The sequence below is a fragment of the Gymnoscopelus microlampas genome (assembly GCF_963454915.1).
Source record: "Gymnoscopelus microlampas genome assembly, chromosome: 10".
NCBI classification, from domain to species: Eukaryota; Metazoa; Chordata; class Actinopteri; order Myctophiformes; family Myctophidae; genus Gymnoscopelus; species Gymnoscopelus microlampas.
The window spans coordinates 24,786,003-24,809,762 of NC_139947.1; the positions used below are offsets into that span (position 1 = coordinate 24,786,003).

Below are 23,760 nucleotides of genomic sequence, written 5' to 3' on the forward strand. Positions count from 1 at the left end.
TCCTGTGTATTCAATTCACAGAGATCTTAATATATAGCCTAGATAATAAATGAAAAAAGAGGATTTGGCTTAATAAAATGTACAGGTTCATTACAGTCCTTTTACAACGAGTCAGCCTCCCAGTTGAGTTTTATATTTCGACGGAGTTGTTAGACAATAGACATTATCAAATGATTGCTTTCAGGATATCATAGCAACCCCTCCACAGACAGGCTACAGAGAGTGGTGCGCTGTTCTCTCCGGCATCTAAGTAGTTAATGGGGGGGGGGGGGGGGGGTTTAACATGGGTGGCAGGATCGGGACGCACAACTTGGTATCATTCAGTCAATGCTGCGGAGGGAGGGGGTCCCACACAGAACACCTGCTACTACAGACATTCTTAAAAAGAAGTTCAAAACGGTCTGGATTTCATCAACTCATGGATTTGTGGATCAGCCTTCCAGAGAATAATATTGTTTATGGAGACATGAGCGATTTCCAATGCGCCGCCGCCTTCCTTTATACGGGGAATTGTAGACTGATTTGCAAAAGGTAACTGCGCTGAGTGACATCGAGAAGAACGCGAAGCAGAGAAATCCTCATCAGTCATCATCAAAGCGGAGAGGAAACTTACGTGGAAAAGATAAACAGTGCGGATACCGAAAACTTTCAGGGCATCAGCGGTAGGCTACTTTCCAACTTCTGGGGACGCAGCGCCAAGGAATGTGATCATATATCCACGGTCTGGTTTTAACACCGACGTTAAGGTACCTGCATTTCAAGTGAGTTTGTTTTATTTCCCGACCGTTAGGCTAGTGATTATTAAGCCTTTACGTGAATCTAACGCAAACTTCTGATGCGAGTGTGTATTTTCTTCATGCACATATAGACATATATTTATCCCATTTTATTGGACTGACAGTGCGCACCGGTCAGCAATAGCCTATAGATAGCTGCACTGTTTCCAGTGGGTCATATGGACATTTTTTTTATGGGAGAGAGTAAATATCTCCTTTAAAACAAAATAATAATTAATAGTTATAATGTCCATAAATAAATGGAAAAAAATTAGGCATCCCGTTGTGAGCTTGTAGATCTGCTATTTTCACTAGTTTGGGTCCTGGGCAAAATGTCTAATTTCTCTTTTGGGTCTTGAGCTAAAAGGTTTGGGAACCACTGATATAGCTAATGTAAGTGCAGTGCTGGTCTTGATTGAACAGGCTGGTGTTATCATCACACGCATCATTTATTTTCACACCTTTACTCTTCTGGTCTACTTTAAAATAAACTATTGCCAAAGGATCAGTGTTAGAAGTAGCCTATAGTTCTACTTATAACATTCTTTTGTTTCAAAAGCCATTTTCTCGGTGGTCTGTGGAATGTCCCTCCTGCATGGAGACTAGTGATTATAGCCTGTGCAATGAAGTTTCAAGTGAATCATCAATGACTGACTGCACATAGGAGGCTACTGTCACATTGACCATCTAGGGCCTAAATGCATAATGTATAGGTGCTAGAGTGCTTAACCTATACATAATATATTGTATTTAAAAGCATATTTGACTTGATCGTGTTCTATCGGAAATGCAGTATATGTTTTCTTTTTAGATACATTTATCCTTTAAAAAGATGGTAGCAAATGTTAGAGTTATGCAAATGTTCAGGTTTATTCAAGTCCTATAGACTCAGAGTTTGTTCATTGATGGGATCAAACACTAATACTTACCTGTGATAGGCCTACTGATAGCCTTCTTTGTGATCAGTGTGTGTTGAGTGGCTTACAAGAATTTCAGTCATAATCATTAATTGCAGGCAGCCATGCATTCATTCCTCTTATTTTGAGTCCGACTCTGCCCATTGTAGGTCAGTGGAAGAAGTAGGCCTACGCAAATATTGCAGTGTAAAAATACTTTGTTTACAAGTAAACCACAGTACAAATTATTAACATCAAGTAGTCATTATTATGCAAACAGACCATTTCAGAATCATATGTTATTGGACTATAATTTGGGCTAATGATCATTAATGTGTTCATCATTTTAATGTTGCAGCTGGTAAAGTTGGAGCTCATTTGAATTACTTTATATACTATTGGGTTAATCTATAGTCTATAGTATAGCTTAATCTAGTTGATTTATAGTTTGTATAAATAATATACATCTCCAAAGTTACTAGTTACTAAAGCTGTGTCAAATAAATGCAGTGGATTAAAAAAGTACAATGTTTCCCTCTGAAATGTAGTGGAGAAGTATAAAGCATACGGAAAAGATTATCTCTAAATTGTACTAAGGAACAGTAGGACTACTATTAGTTGAATTCTACCACTGACTGTAGGTGAGAGGGTCCTGTCTTAAGAAACCTGTCTCAGAAAAACATGGAAAAGCTCTTAACAGCTTTCTTCCTTTTCCACCACAGCTGAAATATTAAAGGATATATTCGAAAATACATCTATCACTTAGCAAAATACATTTAGTGGTTTTGCATTTAAAATGCAAAGGAAGAAATTGGAAAATGGAGCAATAAGTATCATCATCATAACTCAGACAATAATGTTATCTCTGTGGAGTAGAAGGTCATCCTTTTGTCACTTTCATTTTATTGTGGTACTACTCTATGATAAAATGCATTTATGGGCAAGTTAGTTATCCATCAATGACTCTTTCAATCGTGAAAATGGGTAGTTGTTGATGCTCCTGCCAGTCTTGCAGAGAAACATATAGACTTACTGTAAATCCTTGTTAATTTAAGTCAGAGAGTGGATAAATGCAACTAAATGGACGCTCTGAGTTACAAATGGATAAATGAACACAAAAACTGCATCGAAACATGTCGGGTATTGCTACAGTCATTTAAAACAGATTACTAAGACACAATGGCGCGCTGGAAATTAATCCACGCTGTCTCTTCAGAAATAAATTACTTGCCATATTCCGGTTCTATTTTCTTTCCTTTTCTTTTTTTCAGGGCAGGGGATTATTGGGGGTCTCCATTAACGGCTTTATCTATTTAGTCAGCATGAGCTCTGTGTGATGCAAGTTTGTACAATGCTCTAATTTAGCCTAGATTTTACCCCGCCAAATGCTAAGACTTTCTGATGCTGTTGAAGCACATACCTCAACATATCACCACAATAGGTCCACATTCTCACAGTTAAACTAACATCACAGATTTTGCTCAAGTGTTAATTTATCTCTGAGAGTGTAGAAATGGAACCAAATGGACAAATATCCGTTTGTACACTCTCAAAGTTAAATGAACACGGACACGAACACATCTCTTCACCATAAACAGTCGAGCAAAAGTGCACACCTACAGTATCAGCCACTGGCTCTGGAATCGCACTCATGAGCACATTAACTAAATGTTCTTCGGTCATGTTATTTGATATAGGAGCACAAGTGGAGTTGAGCCTTCTTTGGGGAGGGGGATCAGAAGAACCCCCCCAGACCACAAAGCTGCTGTCCTTCTGATATTTGTAGATGGGGATCAGGGCGGCGTTCGTCATCACTTGCCTGACACTCTCTCTGCTTTAAATTTGTCATCGAGGATTTTGTGCACTGAAGTGGTTGCCAGGCTCCGACTTAAAACCACAAATGCAACTACCGGCCTCTTGAGACAGTTGCCATGACAGCACGGGTGAGGTTTTGCAGGGTCAGATTGGGGCCAGCGAGAGCCCAAGAGGTCAGGGGGGAAGGGGTGGGGGACATGAAAATGCTAATTGGGGGGAATGCAGCTACTGGCTTTTTTCAAATAATATCACAAGTAGTGCCAATTGTGTGTTCTGAATTAATTAATTCAAACAAACAAAAAACAGGGAATCACATTTCCTATTTCACTGCTCTGTGTGTTATTTACTAACATTTTGTGATGGCTTGGAAGAAGTATGGGCTTTATGTAATATGTGAGATGGTGCAGTAACACATTGATGTACTGTATGGGTAGGGGATGAAACCATGCCCTAATCAAGTGGGTTTGAGCATCTGGTTGGACTAATTGCCTCAGCCACCTGTTTGAACTTTAGATTTTTTTACATGCTGCACAGTAAAATCCGGAGAGCGTACAAATGGACCTGCACGCTCTCAGTTTTAAATTAACACCCAGGATTTTACAATGTGGTTATCAAATCTTACGTAAAGTGTTGAAACTGGACGAGGCCAATCTGTGTGGCAAATTGGCAATCTTCCACAAGTATATTCCTTTCTGTCTTCCCTCCATGTAACAGCAAATTATTTGATTAGCCTACTCACTGTGACCAGTAGGGCCGCAGCCCCCACTTTGAAAACCTGTGCTGTAGGCTACATGTCACTGAGACTTGAAACATAGACGCACCTGACTTCCATAGCGTCAGAATGTTAACCCCCTAGCTACTCCCTCCCTGAGCCTCCTTCCTAAATCTGGTGCTGCTTTTACAGGGAAAGGCACAATACAGGGGCGTCAATGACAGCGGGGCAAGGGGAGATAATCCATGCAGCTGTCAGCCCGCGAGGTATTAAAGCCTCCATTCTGCAGATTCTTGGAGCACTGCCAGAGGTGGGGGACTGTCTTTTTCAGACAGACATGGGGGGCATGCCACGGCACCCATCTCTGATGTGTGTGGGGAACCCAATAAGTCCAAATGCACTGTTCGCTCCCCACAGGGAGGAGAAACACTGGCCAAGGCGAGGAGGCTTTCTTTGTCTGGCGGTGTTTTCTCCGTCGTCTCCCCACTTTGATCAGACATGCTTACCTGTCAAAGTAACGTGAACATCAAAGCAGTAGTTCTCAACCAGTGGTCACACAATAGGGTGTTTTGACAGGGCTATGGACAAAGACCCTAGAACAAATACTTAAGTATTTTATTATTTAGTATGTGTTATTTATTATTTAGTATCAATCCCGACTTCCTGGCAAATCTTAAATCCCAGTGTGAAATGTCTTTGCTTCTTTACTCTCTAATTATAATGTATCAGAATAATTTGCCACTGAAGCACTTCAGAATTGACCTGATGAAGTGGATGTCATGTACACACAGATTTAAATGAATACTGCAGATTTTACAATGTATACTTGTTGGTTGGTTTGAAGCTGACTTGCAACCTTTGTTTTCTGTCTCCACACTGACCAAAATAACAATAACAATAGTTTGTAGAAACTAAACTAATAATAGCATTTGAGTTGCCATTGTCTGAGAGGGTCCACATGTAACCTTGAGAGTATACACATGTAACTAAATGGACCCAGGTCCAAACACTGAGGATTGTATTTTGTGCTGAGAATAATTTATTGCGGGTGCCAATGAAAAGTGCTACCGGTCTTACAAGTAGAAGTATGTTTTTACAGTTGGAAAAGGAAAACAACAATTAAATAAATATGACTCTTTTACAAGCCAATAAGACTAGGAAACAGCTGTGGGATATATAAATAGTAAGAGATAGAGGTTGTGGTAATTGCTAAGGAATGTGGTGTTTATTATGTAAATGAAAAGCGCAAAAGCCCCCTGAAACAGGTGTAAAAATGCATCAGATCTCTGTCATTTTTTTCTCTTCAGTGGTCTAATAGCTTCCCTTAATGTGACCGCATTCATTTTTCTACTATTAGCACACCACAGATCTCCACTTTGAGGGAGCTTTGAGCTCTCGAGGACAGGATTACGGTATGAACGCAGTCAGGCAGGAGGGTGCGGGGCATTGTGAGGGGATGGCATAAGTGTAAGGTGACGTATGAGCCCCACTTTTGTCCCCCCCCTCCAGGTACTGAAAACAGAAACACAGCTCTAGTGTATCCCTATCTACTTTCAACCTGATGTTTGGGCATGTCATTATAGGCACAAAAAAAAAGATCTATAAGCTCACATGTGTCTACTCTACATTGACTTTTAAGATCTATTTTAAGATCGGGCAGAGTTCATGGATGAAACACAAAAATGACAACACTGACAACACTGTCATTTCTATAATGGCTTGATGTTTCACATGGACTGCTAAAAGATAAAGTGATTCATCTTCATCATTCGACTGCAAACAATACCTTTCCGGGCGTTCTGTTTCCCACCAGCATGCATCTGCCTCATCATCTGAGTTAGGCTACAGTACCTTGCCTGGGAGCCAGAAGGTTCCCGGTTTGATCCCCCGACTCCTCGTCAAAGTGTCCTTGAGTTGCAAGATTCACGTGAAAGACACTGCAAGTTCAAGTTCACTGTCAAGTTGAACGTGAACTGGAAAACCTCCCTGACCGTATTGCTTAGTTTATACGTTGTTGTTAAAACACTGCCACACGCCCTAAAATAGCTGATATACAAACTCATGTGATTACAGTCAGGGATGTGTTCAAGTTCAACTTTACTGTCATGTGTAATATAATACAATGAATTAATGAAGTACTGAAATACTGCCTTAACACAAAGGACACACCATCCCAAGACCAACAATAAAACACTACAGACCGACATATACACAATGCACTTATATGTATACATTACATATTATACAACAACAATATGAGTGTCAGCTGTTCTGCAACCTGACCGCCTGTTGAAAGAAACTGAAATGGTTACTTTGTGATTTGATGCAATGGTAATGTTTTTTAGATGGTTGGAGCGAGTAGGGTGGCTAGTGTAATTGTGTTTTGGGCTTTCCTTTTGCAGTGAGTGGTGTGTAGATGCTATGAAGTTATAGTAGTTCTATGCCAATGATTTTTACTGCTGTCTTTAAAGTACTTTGTAGCGGTCCGGTTCGCTTAGCGGGCCACTTCAAAGAAGAATCACACAAGAAGATGGCTTAACGGTCTTTGAACGACAGTGAATCCCATATTTATCATAAAGGCTTAACAGAAGGATGCACAAGTTCACCACTCGGCCCTGGATTACTCCTTGGGCCTTTGAGTAACAGAGAAGACAAGTCCGTTCCAGTTGCTGCTGTGGCATTAAAGGCTCTGAAACTGCCGCTGAAGGACTCAGTGAACTAGAACAACCCCCTGGCCTCTCCATTGACAGTCAGCACTGTCCCATCAATGACCACATTAACATGAACAGCAATTTCAGTATCATGTCAGCATCATGGCTGGCATGATACTGACCATGATACTGACATCATACTGACCATGATACTGACCATGATACTGACCATGATGCTGACATGATACTGACCATGATGCTGACATGATACTGACCATGATGCTGACATGATGCTGACATGATACTGACCATGATGCCGACATGATACCGACATTATACTGATACTGATTATTACGATGCAACACTTTTCTCAACAATACATTATGAGCGAATGTAAAGTTCTTAATGTAACACATTATTGCACAACGCAAAAATCCATTATTACGTTATGGGCTCATGATTGGATTGTATTGGATTGTATATTCTCTTATGAACCGTTATTACATTATATAAGCCGTTATTACATTATTTGCTAGGCGCCACAATGTAAAAATGGACAGTTACATTTGACAATTACTTAGTGAATGGGACAGGGAGCAGTGATGTCACCAACTCAAGACCCAGGTTCTTGGGTGCCTCAACCAGTTAAATTATGATGACCACATCCACATAATTACAGTGTTCTGGACTTGAAGCTCCAGTGACCTCTATTTCACCCCCCTTCTAGTCTGTTTCCTCTGGTTCTTTCTGTAGTGAATGGTCTTAAACATCCTAAAAACAAACACAAATGTTAAGGTGGAATTAAATGGACTATTATGGGTCCATTTGGGTCCATTTGGATGCGCTCAGAGTTAAATGAACACTGAAACGTTTCATGTGTATCTCAGTTGATGCAGTGGAGTCCTCTGTTGTCTTTCGGGGAAAGATCAGCACCCTCTGAGCCAGTGACTGTGTCCGGGATACTAGACACACAGGGTAATGTGATCTCTTCAGTTTGCACCAGTTGAAATACTGGCTGCTGCATTCAGTAAAAGCTGGACATGAGAGAGAGGCTTTAGACTGAGGCAGTTGTAAATCGCAGCCTCGATGACAAAGGTGGGACCCTGCAGAAACAATCTGTGTATTGGCAAGTGACATTATAAGGTACATACGGTCAAGGAGTCTTTCTGACTCCTGATGGGGAGGCAATCTGTAGCTATGGATAGCAAGTTAACCAATGTGGTTCACTGCGATTGATATACTTCTGTAGGGACTGTGATTGGTGTAGCCAGCACATTCTCACTCCCAATTCGTCACATACAGTACTGTTGCTTGGTCAGACTCAGGACCCCCTTGTGTCACGGGTCGACGCATTGGCTACCTCTTTAATGTCACTGAGATCTGACACACAGATGGTCTTCATTTGTGGTCCATGAATTTCAGATCTAGACCATGCTGTAAAAAAATCATAACCGCAATAGGCGTAAACTTTACTTATTATGTAAGCCTTTCAATAGAATTAATGTATGGCATGGTGCATACATGTTATAGAAGTTATTTCAATAGTGAAATAATAATACAAATAAAACAAAAACAATTATTATTTGTATTATGATTTATACCATCAAATAATAAGATCAATTGATTTTCTCAAAAGGATGAATGTTAGCACAACCATATTAATTACGCTTGCATTGTTCTTTGAATCATAGTCTAACACTGACATTCTTGTTAACAACACAGTGTTTTGCAATTCAGTCTTTGACTGCAGAAATGTAAAGTGCCTGAAGTTTCTTTACAGGAGCACGTCTAGCTCATGCAGTTAATAGATGAACACTGAAACAAGATATACTCACTTCATACAAGCTTCATAAAACAAACAGCCCAGTGTCAGAACAGCTGGCTGATCATATCCTTCATATCAGTCGAATCATACCTAGCTAGGTTTAATACAGGGACCTTGAGTGACTGACAAGAGTTGACTGGAGTGATGTTTCAGCCATTTAAAACGTAAACGTAACTGGCATCCAGGTGGCACAGGGGTAAAAATCCTGCTCACTGCCGTGGAGACTGGGGTTCGATACCTCCATGTTGCCTTCTGCTTGGTCGGGCACTCCAGTGAACACTATTGACCATGTTTGCGGGTGGGAAGCTAGCAGGGGAGGGTGGTCTCTGATGCTGCACTAGTCTTGCAGGTTGGTCCCCACTGTTAGGTGAGGCAACATGTGTATCGGTGGAAACTAAATTGGGATAAAAACAAATTGTTTTTTGAGCTTGTAGATGTGCTATTTTATGCTATTTTTGAACATTTGTGAGCTTGTAATGACATGCCTAAAATAGGGACGCCAGATTGAAAGTAATTAACGGTTGCAGGCAGCCCTATATTGGACTTAATGGTCCACTCATACTGCCCCATTAAAATATATATATATGTTTTAACTGCTTCAATTTATTTTTTTGTTTGGTTAACCGTTGCACCTATAGTCTCTTATATTAATTCTGTTGCATACAGTTTTGTAGTTGCACTTCTTGTACAGAGAGGAGGTCCTGTGGTTAATCCTGTCAACTCTTTCCTTACATCAATTTGAAGGATATTGTGCATGCTCCGGCCTTTTAGCAGGGCATAGCTTAAACAGCAGGGGCTGGGCTTGGTTAAATAATTATTGTGTTTTCTGCAGACGATGTGGAAACATGACCCCCATTGACCCTGGTTAGTTTCTCTTCTTCTATCCTGGGGCTATGCCGCGAGCCTCTGCCACTTTGCTTTCCAAGAGGCCGTGCTAATGAGGTCTCACGTTGACAGCCCAGCTTCTCCAGCACCCGGCCGTGCAGGGATGTTTGTTGGGGGTAAGCCCATGGCCAACTTTTACGTCCTGAGGTTAGAACTAGTGGCTGCTCATGCAACTTACAATATATCCAGAGTCTGCAGTTTTAATCTGCTAATGTTTTAACTTACAACAAAGACCACAACTGAAGCTGAAGTCTTTCTTGTATTATCTTTTGATCATATTAAAGTTTTTTTTTTCTTGTATGATCTTCATTCATTTTTAAAGGGAATGCCACTTGATTTCCCCATGTACAAGTTATTACTATGCACAGTAAAGTTGAGTATTCATAACTCAGTTCCAAGATCAGAAAGAAGATGATGTTATTTTTATTTTACATTTATACATGATACAAGTTCTATATAATTTATCTATTGTCTTGGCGCATTGTATTACATATATTTAAGTATATTATATTATATTTAAATATCAGTTGTGATTATGAAGTGATATTTGAGAATCAAAACAGCGACAGGAATTCTAGGCTGAATGCCTGTCGCTGTTTTGATTTTCTCTTCAAAAGTCTTTGATTCATTCATCCATCAAATATTACCTCATAATCACAACTGATATTTCCATCACCACCTGGATCTTCTTCTCCACAGACTGTGGGGGGTGATGTGTTTACATGCAATATAATGGGCCAATCTATCTCAGCAACACTGGCACCATTGTGTTTGATTGAAAACACATGTTTGCTAAAGTGGTGCATCCTTGCACAACAAATAAAAGGAATGATTTCACTGAACGCTATTATAGAAAGCCTGCAGTCTTCTCCAGGATGTTGATCCGACCAGGAGATGATATAGCCTCAATCATGTGTCCACCACTAACCTCCACTTCCCTGCTGACACTCCCTGTGACATAGAAAAAACATAAGCTCCTGCCTCAACTAGCTTTTTAGAGGCCTGGTTACAGGATATTATGGATCAAATTTTACCCTGTGTCCTTTCATAACACTCATTTCTTAGCTGACCAGACTTCCCCTAAGTATCAGTTTCAAACAAAATCATAAGGTGTTTCCTTCCTTTGTAAACATTCTGTCAGGATACAGTCTTTTGTGTGTTAACAGTGTTTTGCAAACCGCTCCAGACATGTTATGAACATTTTGTCTGGACTTCATAAGGGCTCGGGTTGAAGCCAATGTGTACCCTGTCTCCATTGGAAAGCATACAATTAGACACATCATACAATTTGCCAAAACATGTTCTTTGTGGACTGAAACACCTATTTGAGTTTTGTAGTATTTCATCTGATGTTCTGTTTTCTTTTTTTTTTTGTAACACTGGGTTCAGCCTCAGTTCTTAGACTATAGTAGCGTACTCTTCCTCTTTACACATATTGTCTGCTGTGATTCTACCCCTTCAAGTCATTAGTATTAGTTGTGTCAAATGTTTCATTAATTAGAAATAAAACATTAAACATTTGATGGTTTCATGTGTGTAAGTTGCTCTGGATACGAGGGTTTGCTAATGTAAGGCTGTGTTTTTGAACACTATGCACGTCGTTCACTGATAATTGGTAAGCAATAATCATTGTTTTAAATGCTAAAGGTTGCTTGGCATTTTAAACATTGATTTGCCATATTTTTCCATGTGCTGATAATATAACTGCTGAATACCGCTGCATGTGACGTGAGAACAAATGAATGCTACAGTAACACCCTGAAATTATATTATGTTTTATGAGAGGAATTATATCCTATAAAACATACATAATATGCTGTAAGTTATGGTAACTAGTGTGTAACTCTAATGTCTGCAAAAAACATAACTTAATTTCAGCAGCAATCTGATATCATATGCATTGTGTGTTTGGTCAGTGACGACAGCTCAAAGTTATTCTTGTTTTTAAGTGCTCTGAGATTAAAGCTTTGCCACTTAGTGTGCTTTGTGTGTTTGTGGGACAACATTGCTGCTAGGTTTTCAGGCAGCAACATGTTCTCTCTGCCCTTTCCACAACATCTTAATGAATCCAACTGTAGAGGAGATGAGTGCAGACTGTGGCCTATACAGAATATCAGGTGAAACACATTAAAAGACAGGAAGGATTTTGCTTTGTGTTGTCTGACTTTACGTGTCTTGGAACTAAGCAGCAATTATGTGCGTGCGTGCGTGTGTGTGTGTGTATTCTCCCCTCAGCATAAATTAATGGAAGGAAACTCAAGTCTGCACCTCAGCCTAAACAATCTGGTCGATCCCTTCAGTGTGCATAAGTCATTACCCAGGCTCTACCTCAAGGCATTTTGCTTTGTACAATGTAATGAAAGACGAGATGAGGGTAGACTGTTTTTCACCCCCCCCCCTCAGTTCCACATGAAGGAATGTTTGTGGTGTTCCATTGTTGGTGTTCTATTGAGGACCTGTGCATTCCTTCTCGCAGCTATGGCTCTCACTGGTAGGACCACCCCTGTTCTGACTCAAGACGTCAAATTGTTTGTTGCGTGGAAGTGACCCTTAAAATTGCAGCTGTCAACCCCCCACTCCTGCCTCCTCCCTGCGTGGGCCCAGTGGACCTTATACTTCACAGGTCGGCAGGCTAACTAGTGCTACCGTATGAAGAGCCATTTAATGCAACATTCCTCGCAAACTGGTGGCAGCGCACGATGAATGGATAGGTGGTAACTGTATAGGAGGTTTGCGGTTTGGGTGGTGGGTATCTATCTGGTAACTGAATGACGTACAGTTAGGGTGGTGGGTATCTGGTAACTGGATAGGTGATGTATGGTTTGGGTGGTGGGTGTCTGGTAACTGGATCGGTGGTGTATGGTTTGGGTGGTGGGTGTCTGGTAACTGGATCGGTGGTGTGTAGTTTGGGTGTGATATTGCATTAAATGGCTCTCCATACTACTCCGCATCAGCATTTTCACACATGGCAATCGATGATGTTGCGAGTGAAGCCTGCACTACTCTTTGTCTTCAGTGATCATCCGTCAGGAAAACTGACCCCTCTAGTGGAACATTAACTAGAATGTGAAACTGAAAATGTTGCGTTTGTCTTTTCCTCCCCATTACACAATTCTTCAGCCATCTAGTCATCTGAGTGCAGGGTGCTGTCAGAGCACTTTAGAGGCGGTTGGCTACCAGCCTTATGGAAAATACGTTTTTTCGTTCTGTGTGGCAGAGGATTTCAGGGATGCTATAACCTAAAATACATATCTGAAACTGCAGTTAGTATATTTTTGCCCCTTTTTTATTTTAATTTCACCCTCTGCAGCAGCACTAAGGGAGATAAAATGATAACTTGTCGTGCTGGCATAAAGTGAAAGGCATAGTTAAGACATGGCATCCGCGCTGCGCTCCTTCTCATCTCTAGTGTGTTTTGTGTACAAGCCATTGGACTAGTCTCCTCTTGGGTTTCCATCTAATTATTTACATAGTCTCAGTTAAAGCCTCATGTAACTTTTTTAAATGAATAAAATGTAATTTTGTCCAATCTGTATGGTAGAGTTTCTAACCCATTTTGGGCGGGAACCCCTTTTTGTAACTATACCTTACAGGACGGGAATCCCTTTTGGGGTTCTTGTTGCTATGTACAGTATAATAGCAACATACATTTGTTGTAATTTTGGAATAAATATTTGAAGTTTTTCAGAAAACTTCAGTCAGGATTTAGAAGGCGTTTTTAGAATCGGCCTAAGGTCTAAATGGGATAATATAACTTATTCAATTGGGGTGGTTGTAATTTGTCTCCCTGCTCTTCTATTGAGACATTTAGATTGGTAAAAGGCCATGTTTCACCTAAACACAGGATCTGACACAAATTTTGACCTGATCGTTAAGATTCAATTTATCCCCTGAGCAAGCAAGGCCGGCTCTATTAGCTCAATGGTAAAAAGAATAAGCACTTGCGCAGGAAAGCGGTTTGAAATCCGGGGTAGAAGAGAAAAGTTACATAGTACTGCTTTAATTATAAAACAAATAAAACATATTATTTTTGTTTTATTTAACCACATGCAAATCAAAACCACAAATGAGCAAATTACTTGCATTTTACTTAGTTATTTTAGGCCCTACAGTAGGTGTCAAAATCTTGATATTTTATATCTGCTTATATATATATATTTTTTTGTATTTTTGTTTTTATACACCACCCAGTTCACTCCAAGCCTGTGCTCAAGTATCTGGTCATCCATTCTAATTCAGTAGCAAGACTACTATTGTCTATTTTAACAATGCTATCATTAGGCTGCCTATCCCCTCAACTATGCAGGTGCGGTTTCTTACTTTAGTAGAATGTTCTCTTGGGTTTGATAATTCCATGCTGCAGAGTCACCTGTGACTGTAATTAAAGGCTTGGGACATACTGCACACTTAACGCCTGATTTATACTTTGTCGCATGACGGTTACTGAACATATAGCCGATCTGCAACCTCACGATGCATTGCATCAAAAACCTGTTGTGAGGTTGTAGATCAGCTATTTTCGGTGCGTGACACTGTTGTACTACAAAGAATATATGAAGCATAATGCACACTCAGCTCTCTCCCTCTCTCTTCCATCTTATTTCCACCTTTTATGTGCACACCTCTATGGTGCACACGAATGATTCATCATCCCAAAGCTGGTAAGCATCTCAAATAGGCCATGCGAGACAGCGGACTAACGCTAATACCCATTATTTTCAACAGGAATCAACCTGGCAATTGTAAAGCCGTGCTGTTACGGGTTCATTGCCATTGTTGGGGCATGTTGTCGGAACTTTGCAGATTGTAACATGTAAAATCCCACTAAAGCACATAAATCACAGAGAGGCAAAGTGAGGGATTCAGTCAGAAGTTATACTGTGCTCCTCTTTCCAGTTCATGAGACTCTGCTGGGTGGCATTCCAAGCTGTCAACTTGCTTGAATTTGTGGCAAGCATTTCTGACACCCAAATGACAACTTAAGTCAAGACCTACACTGTCCTTTGGGACATGGCATAGAGTAGACTAAAGGGATGTGACAGATGCCTGGATAACTGTTGTGAGATGTTTAGTATATTTATTTTTATTTTATTGTCTCCGCCAGGCCAATAGGCATGGCAAGAGAGTATGTTTTGCCCCCCGTCCGTCCGTCCGTCCGTCCGTGTGTCCGTGTGTGTGTCCGTCCTTCTGTCTGCGAGCAGCTAATCAACCACCGTTGGCCCGGTCGCTGTGAAACTGCGCACACACACTCCTTGGATGCCACAGCAGAACCTCTGCCCCACATTTTTCAGATCAGCCTGTCATAGCGCCACCATGAGGCAGACTTTTGAAAAACACATTTTTTTTCTATTACTCCTACAGATTTTGTCCAAAAACCACACAAATCGGTACACAGTATCTCTATAGCCATGTGATCAACACGGATCTGTCTGATTTTCCATATTCCATCATGATTGGCTAAAATTGGCTTCAAATCATCAATCAAAATGCCTCAAATAATGAACGCAGCATGCGATTTCCGTGAAATTTTCCAGAGATTCCCACTTGGCCCAGGAAGAAATGCCACTTGAAAACGTTCACATCAGCCCCATGGTGGCGCTATAACAGGCCGATTCACGTTTTTAGCTATAACTGCACAAATCTGTGTGAAACTTTGCGCCCACACTCCCTAGAGGCCAAGGAAAAACCTTTGCCCTGCATTTTTCACATATAGCTTTTAGAGCGCCACCAGGAGGCTAAGTTTTGTAATACACATTTTTTGCTCTTACTCCTTCAGATTCTGTCCAAAAATCACGCAAATCCGTATACAGTATCTCTATAGTCATGTGATCAACATGGATGTGTCCGATATTTCATATTCCATCCGACTTGGCTAACATTGCCTTCCAAAGTTTGCAGGATAGGTCTCTTTTGAACAAAATTCCTCAAATCATGAACGCAGTGTCCGATTGTCGTGCAAGGCCTAAGAAGAAATGGCATCCTTTTCACATTGGCCTATTATAGCGCCACCAGGAGGCCATAATAACCTACCTGACCTGGCGGAGACTTGTGCTCCGAGGAGCACTTTTTCTAGTTTAATATTTATTTTTATCTCTCTACTCTAACCTGTAGAGAGATCAATACATTTGGATCAGTACATTTGGATCTCATCTTGTCTTGTCTTGTCTTGTCTTGTTTTGCCTTGCCTTGCCTTGCCTTGCCTTGCCTGACCTGACCTGACCTGACCTGACCTGACCCAGTGGTGTGTTCTACCGTCAGACACTGTATACGCCGTACACAGTCCAGATTATTTTGGGAAGAAGCGTATACAGTCTAATAACCATTTCATCCATTGAAAACGCGAGAGCGTGTACCCACGGCCACGCGCATCGTATCGTAGCGTATACCCTCCGAAAAAAACTAGAACACAACACTGACCTGACCGTACCGTACCGTACCGTACCATACCATACCATACCATACCATATCTCATCTTATAATTCACACAAAAATGACAGCGGGCGGGTCTTAGATGGGTTGTACAAACATTATTTATTCCTCAATGTTTTCATGGGGGAAAAGGGTGGTGTTACCCTCTCATTTTCGCAGCAAGACAGTTTTGGATTCTCACTCTATAGTCATACTATAGTGACGAGTTGGGGCAACATCTGACAACGTGTCACACGTTTGATGCAACGGTTGCAATGATTAACGGGAGGCTTTGTGTGACTTAAATAAGTGCTATTAAATTAATTGTTTTTTTAAGCTTGTGGTGCACTCTGCAGTTTGAAGTCTGATCCATTGTGCTATTAAACTAGGGTGAATGCCTACACTGGAAAATCCTTAGTGTTAATCCATTTGTCACTCAGAGAGTGCACAGATGTAACCAAATGGACCCACAAGGGTTTGCACACTCTCAGAGGTGAATTTACAGTGATTAAGTTATTGTGTATGTATAAACCACATATAGCTGGGGGTTGGTGGTAAGACCATATGTCATTGGTGTTAACTTACCATGATACTGTACGAGAGAGTTAGAGTCTAACTGCACCACTGGGGTTTCTTAGTTGTCTACTGTCTTGTATGCTCTTCAGCAGTGGTGGGAGAAGTAAGGCCCAGCATCCCTATTCTGGGGGCGAACATTCGTCAAAAATAACAGATTTACAAGCGCACAACGTGTCAACGTGTTGTGAGCTTGTAGATTGACAATTTTTAGTGAAGAGATTTGGTGTAGATGGTAACAAGGCAAGCGGGAAAGTAAAGTTGCAACTTTACTAAGAATAGAGGGTTTAAGTGAAAATATCAATACCACAATGTAGAAATATACTGTGCATCTACATTCTAAAAGGATAAGTATTTCCTTCCCATCTGAATGTTTCATGTCTCTGTGGCTCAAGTGATGTGTCACTGTTTATGAACCAAAGATTTTAAAGAGGTGGTGCCATGGTTTTGCACTTTTTCTGTTTTTCATGTGTCTATGAGGTTGATAGAACTTCATTAAGGCCCCCGCTGGTGGTTTTATGGTGTTTCATGTCTTCTCTGACTATTTGGAGTTTTTTCCTGGAGGCTGAAACCTTGAGAGTCAAGGCCAATCCAAAAACAGGGGCATAGTGACATCACAGAGCCCCCAAAAACATACCCTCCCCCTCATTATCATAACACAACAGGTGTGGGCATGAGGAGGAGGAGGGACTAGGACAGGTGGGTGGTGCTAAGGTGGTGGCTAAGGTGAGAACCAGGCATACTTAATGAACTGGAGGCGTGTCCACATAAAAACATTTTTTTTAACAATTTCTGTACACTTTTTTTTTTTGAAAAAAATCCTTACATAATAATACCTTATGATCAGGTTTTAGGGTTGAAAAATATCATGGCACTCCATCTTTAAGGTTCAAAGCTCCTAAAGAACATTTTCACTGTCCATCCTAATTCTAAAAGGTGCAGGGTTAAGTATTACGTCCTCCAATGCATTTTCCATGCCAGCGTAGCTCAAGAGATTAATCCAGGGTTTATAAACGTAAGATTTAGGATTCAAAGCTCCCATAGAACATCTTCATTGTCCATCTAAATCCTGAAAAGGTGGGTTAAGTATTATGTTCTCAGTTGCATCTTTCATGCCACCACGGCTTAAGAGAAAACTCTGGGGTTTATAAACCAAAGGTCTAGAGTTCGAAACCCCTGGAGCACATTTTCTGAAAGCAGAAGATATGGGGTTCAAGGCTCCTGAAGAACATTTTCTCTGTCCATATAAATTCTAAAAGGTGGTTTAAGTATTACGTTCTCTTTGTATCATATATGCCTGTGTGGCTCAATAGATAAATACAGGGTCTGAGGGCAGAAGGTTTGGGGTTCAAACCTCCTAAAGAACATTTTCACTGTCCATCTAAATTCTACATGGTGGGTTAAGTATTACGTTCTCTTTGTATCATATATACCTGTGTGGCTCATGAGATAAATACAGGGTCTGAGAGCAGAAGGTTTGGGGTTTGAACCTTCTGTAGAACATTTTCACTGTCCATCTAAATTCTATATGGTGGGTTAAGTATGACGTTCCCAATTGTAGCTTCCATGCCAGCGTGGCTTAAAAGATAGATACGTGGTTCATAATCCCAGAGTTCCTGGTTCAAAGCTCACTCAAAACAACTCAAACAACTAAATAAAAACTGAAAGGGTAAAACAACTAAAATGAAACTGTGATCAATACAAATCTGGTGATGGAAAAAAAACACTAAACAATAAACAATAAAAAAAAATCTCAAACAACTTAATGTGAAAAAACAGAGCCCATAAAATCACAAAAAAAAAAAAAAAAATACTTTGCATAATATGTAAATTTCTTAAGCTCCTCCCCCTGGGGGTGGGCTCCCTCCATGCTCCTCCCTCTCCTACCGGATTCTTAAGCTCCTCCCCCTGGAGGTGGGCTCCCTCCATGCTCCTCCCTCTCCTACCGGAGCTAAAAGAGGGCGTGAGGAGGGAGGCGAGCTACATCCATGCTTCTCGCCTTAAAAAGACCAAAAATTGAGATCTTCCCTGACCGAGATTCAAACCCACAACCTTCCATTTGTGAAGCCTATGCTTTTCACTTGCACCACCAGGCCTTTCACACTTATCTGGATTTGGAGGTCATATTTAAAGTTAAAACAAAAGGTGACGGGTCAAAAGATGAAAATCCACAGCAAACACCTCTACCCCTGACAGAATGACTGAATCTACTAGATACTACTCTGATGATCAGGGAAAGGGTTCATTATGACACAACTGAGATTTAGGTTGTTTAAAACCATCTGTTACAAAACGTTTACTCTGACTGAGTCTGAACCCAGATTTACACCTTAATTGAAAGCAAACAGAGATGTTTCGTAATGTCATAAAAAATCATACCCTTTTTCATTTATAAATTCCTTAGTTTCAGATGATCAAAACTATAGCAGTTTTGGTGTTAAATCAAGTAGGCTACATTGTTCTCACTTTGGACTGGACATTAAAAAATAAGTCTGTAAAGTGTTCAACTATAGTTCCTCAAACAGTGCTGTATTATGACCACAGATCCTCTTTGATTAGCTGAATTAAGTTTAAGAAAATACCACTTTGCACTCATGGCATGCAGCATATCAATCAAATCAATGATCAATTATAGGCCGAGCTCCATACTTCGTTTTGAGGTATTCTAGTGACTCAGGGATAACGAATTACGTAAATTGAATCCAACCACTTAAATGTAATGTATTTATTGCAACAACCAACCAAGAGTTTGTAACAAAATGAGGAAACTCAAACAAAGAACGTTTGAATTATTTTATTAAAACTAACTTAACCCCATATGGGTAACCGGTGTCCCTCAGGGCTTAATACTAGTGTATTTTCTGTTTTGTGTTATTGTGGGGAAAGCTTTGGCTGAAAATAGCCGATCGGCAAGCTCACAACGTGTCGTAGTGAGCTTGTCGATCGGCTATTTTGTGCTAAAGCTATCCCCACAATACGGATACTGGGGTGGTTAACAGTGCTTAAAGGGAAAGACCACTTGGTAGACGTTTGGGTTGTGTAGTTACCTTGCCATGATGCATCTCCAAAGGTGGGCAAGAAATCTAAAATAATTGCTCCATTGATAATTCAAAATATGCTCATTGAATTACATTGTATGCTGAAACAGCTCTCAAAGTCACTCTTTTAGCACAAACAAACACAAATAAAGTTAATTCAGACAATATAAAACCACAAAATCACCAAACCCAGTACAGTTTGTTTTTTAAATAAGGCTCACATCCTGTTGATTTTGCCATTTTTATTAAAAAGAAAACCAGGACTGGATCAGCAGACCAGGATTCGGATCTTCAAATAGTAAAATCAGCAGGAAGTTGACATTTTTATAAAAAAAAAAAACAGTACTGGGTTTGGTGATGTTCTATATTGACTGAATCGCTTTGTGTTCGTTTATGTGCTAAAAGCGTGACTTTGAGAGCTGTTTTACTGTACAATGTAGGCATATTTTGAATGATCAATTTCTATTCAATGGCGCAATTATTTTAGATTTCTTGTTCACCTTTGGAGTTACATCATGGCAAGGTAACTAATTACACAACCCAAACCTCTACCAAGTGGTCTTTCCCTTTAAGCACTGTTAACCACCCCAGTATCCGTATTGTGGGGATAGCTTTAGCACAAAATAGCCGATCGACAAGCTCACTACGACACGTAGATAAGGCTGGAGTGCTTCCAGTGAGCTTCATGGTGAGAGAAAAGACAAGAATGAAGTCCAGCCACCTATTTTATAGAGGACAATCCAGGTGGGCCAGATCTCCACTGATGACACACTCCGCCCTCCAATCATTCTGAAACACATGACACATGGTTAGTAACCATGACAACCACACCAGTTACCCTGACAACCCCCAGGATTGCCACAAGAATTAAATATAAAAATAGATAGCTGTGCTGTAAACAATTTAGGCTGACAAGAACAAAGTATTATGGCATTGAATAGCTTTCTTTTTTAACAACAGGACTATGGCATTTTGTTTAAACTAAAGTATTGTATGACTTAATTTTTTATGACACAGTTGATTTCTTATAGTACTATACTATATATACTAACAAGCTAAACTCTGTTGATGGCATGGGACTTGAACCTGCAAACTGTCTGTAGCAGAGGCAACCGATCAAGCACACACACCACTGCGCCAACGCACCTTTAGGCCCTCAGCAGGTGTCTCTTCGTGCTTTTGACTTGCTCTTTTGTTTGGCCTTGAAAATTTCAAAGTAGTACAACTTTGAAGTATGGGATGATTGAGCTTTGAACATGAAAACTCTGGGCTTAAAGTCCAACCTTTAGACCACTACCCCATCTCTCAGCCACTCCCTTCACATGTCTCTTCGTGGTCTTGGCTTGCTTTTTGGCCTTGAAAATTTCAAAGTACTACAACTTAGAAGTATGGGACGACTGGGATTTGAACTTGGAACCTCTGTGCTGAGAGTCCGACCTTCAGACCACTACCCCATCTCTCAGCCACTCCCTTCACATGTCTCTTCATGGTCTTGACTTGCTTTTTGGCCTTGAACATTTCAAAGTACTACAACTTTGAAGTATGGGACGACTGGGATTTGAACATGGCATCTCCATGTTGAGTCTGATATTCAGACCACTACACCATCGCCCAGCCACTCCCATCCTATGTCTCTTGGTACTCTTGAAGTGTTTATATGTCAGCCTTCAGTTAGTAAAGTTGAAAAGCAATGAACCATAGAATGACTGGGATTTGAATATAGCATCTTCATGCTGAGAGTCTGATCTTTAGACCGCTACACCATCTCTCAGCCACTCCTATTGTATGTCTCTTCGTAGTCTGGAAGTGTTTATATGTCAGCCTTCAGTTAGTAAAGTTGAAAAGCAATGAACCATAGAATGGCTGGGATTTGAATATAGCATCTTCATGCTGAGAGTCTGATCTTTAGACCGCTACACCATCTCTCAGCCACTCCCATTGTATGTCTCTTCGTACTGTGGATGTGGAAGTGTTTATATGTCAGCCTTCAGTTAGTAAAGCTGAAAAGCAATGAACCATAGAATGACTGGGATTTGAACATGGCTGAGAGTCTGATCTTTAGACCGCTACACCATCTCTCAGCCACTCCGATCATATGTCTCTTCGTAGTCTTGAAGTGTTTATATGTCAGCCTTCAGTTAGTAAAGTTGAAAAGCAATGAACGATAGAATGACTGGGATTTGAACATGGAATCTCTGCACTGAGACACCATCTCTCAGCCACTCCCAGCATATGTCTCTTTGTACTCTTGAAGTGTTTATATGTCAGCCTTCAGTTAGTAAAGTTGAAATACGTCAGCATATAGAGCTTCATCATGTAATCTTACTATTCTCCCCTGAATTTGTCTTTCAGTGCTTTTTAGTTTTTTTTGTAGTTTAGCTGGCAAAACTTGACAATTGAAACTCTCAGCTGAAAGACTGAGTATTACTACACCATTACTCAGTACTTTTGAAGTTTATAATTTCACATTCAACTACAGTAGGTCTGGGACTTGAACATGGAAACCCAGTGCTGAGAGTTTGAGCATTAGTCCACTACACCATCACATGTTTAATGTATAGATGTAGTCTTCTAGTGCTTTAAAGTGTTCTTTTGGACTGACCAGCAAAGCCCAGCTTCCCAGCTTGGCTTTGCTGGTCATTCCAGCCAGCCAGCTAGTGCCTTTACACCACTGTTGTTCTTTAAATCTATTTTTTTTTTTTGCTTGAATAATTCTTTCACTATAGTGAAAACGTGTTGTTTTTAATGTCAATAATTAAAGTAGCTATTCTTCTTCATAATATATTTTTTTCAAAGTGATGTACTGTAGTAGCAGTGACTGAGACAACAGACTGAAAAACAATGCTGTATAACTGAATGCGTGTGAGCGCGCATGCGCATCCGCAACTGGTTGCGGCCCACATCAAGTCACCTTTTGACCAATGTGGCCCGCACCCCAAAATGAGTTAGACACCCCTGCTGTACGTGAACCTTTCATTTAAGACGTTTCAATGAAATATTCCCACAACACAGAGGCCTCAACAGTCATTTCTGGGATCCTATAACCACCCCTTTGCATTTAGCACCCTTCAGAGCTAATTCACATAGTGTATGTACACTACACTTAAACATACATGTACTGTACATACGTAGACTCACTTACTGTGTCTCCCACAACATAGGACCCTGTAATCTGAACAGCGGTATGAACAATAACAGGATAATGAGAACTTGAAGACTGACAGGCTGAAAGGGCCCACTCAGTTAGCAGTGGATAAACCATGTTGTATTAGCAAACACTGGAGTTGTATAAACAATAGACTCCATGAAAAAGAACTGTGGTCAGTTCAAAGTATGTTGCTGATGCTTTAATGCAGAGGGACTTAATCAGTGTATCATTAGAGTAAGTTTCAAATCCCAGATCAACATTACAAGCAACCAGGCGTATTACTGTTAATACTGCTACAAGGTTAATATAATATTACACTGCCCAGTGTGAATATATGAAGTCTAAGAAAACTAGGTCCAGCAGTGATATCATCCATATAGTCCAACAAAGCATGGCACTTTATGGCTCAACAAGGGAGCCCAATGACAGAGTTCAAATTAAAGTGTCCCCACTTTTGTTAACTAGAATTTGATATCTCTACTAGTAGCCTAGTCCTTGTGAAAAGCAAATGCAGCCTTCTATCTTGATGATAATGCATGGATTAAAGTTCTCAGTCGCCACGACTGATTTCAGTCATTTGGATTCCATAGAAGCCAGCATGTCTTCTATGGAAGCATGACATGCACCGAAATAGTCCATCTACTCACAACACGTTGCAGATATTTTAAGATGAAAGAGTATTGTTGTGGTCAAACTAGCAATAGAATACATGTCCAGCAGCATCTTCCATAAAACCTTTAGAGGTCTGGGATATTTCATAAAAGCAAAGGTTAAAGTCTTGATCTTTGATTTCTTTGTACTGTATGTAGAACATATAACGTAGGTTTAGAATGATAATACCTACAGTAAACAGCATTATTTTACAACATGATGTGTTCATTGTTTCGTAAACGGGCCCTTTTCACGCTGTTTCATAAATCACAGATTGGGACTTGGCCTAACAAAGAAATGGTTCAGTCACGAGATTTTATTTTTGCTTTATTCCATGTGATAATCTCCTCCAGTGTTCCACCATTGGCATTGTCCATTTGTC

At 40.4% G+C, this 23,760-nt stretch overlaps 1 protein-coding gene across 2 annotated transcripts in view; it reads left to right on the plus strand.

Moving 5' to 3' along the window:
- Positions 1 to 324: 324 nt before the first annotated feature.
- sema3gb (sema domain, immunoglobulin domain (Ig), short basic domain, secreted, (semaphorin) 3Gb) overlaps positions 325 to 23,760 on the plus strand; it is a 53,213-nt gene continuing 29,777 nt past the window's right edge. Inside the window, exon 1 of one of the 2 annotated variants that reach the window (XM_084068049.1) lies at positions 325 to 761. The gene's annotated coding sequence lies outside the window, so the exon portion shown is untranslated. The remainder of the gene's footprint in view (positions 762 to 23,760) is intronic. The other variant, XM_084068050.1, reaches the window with a different exon arrangement.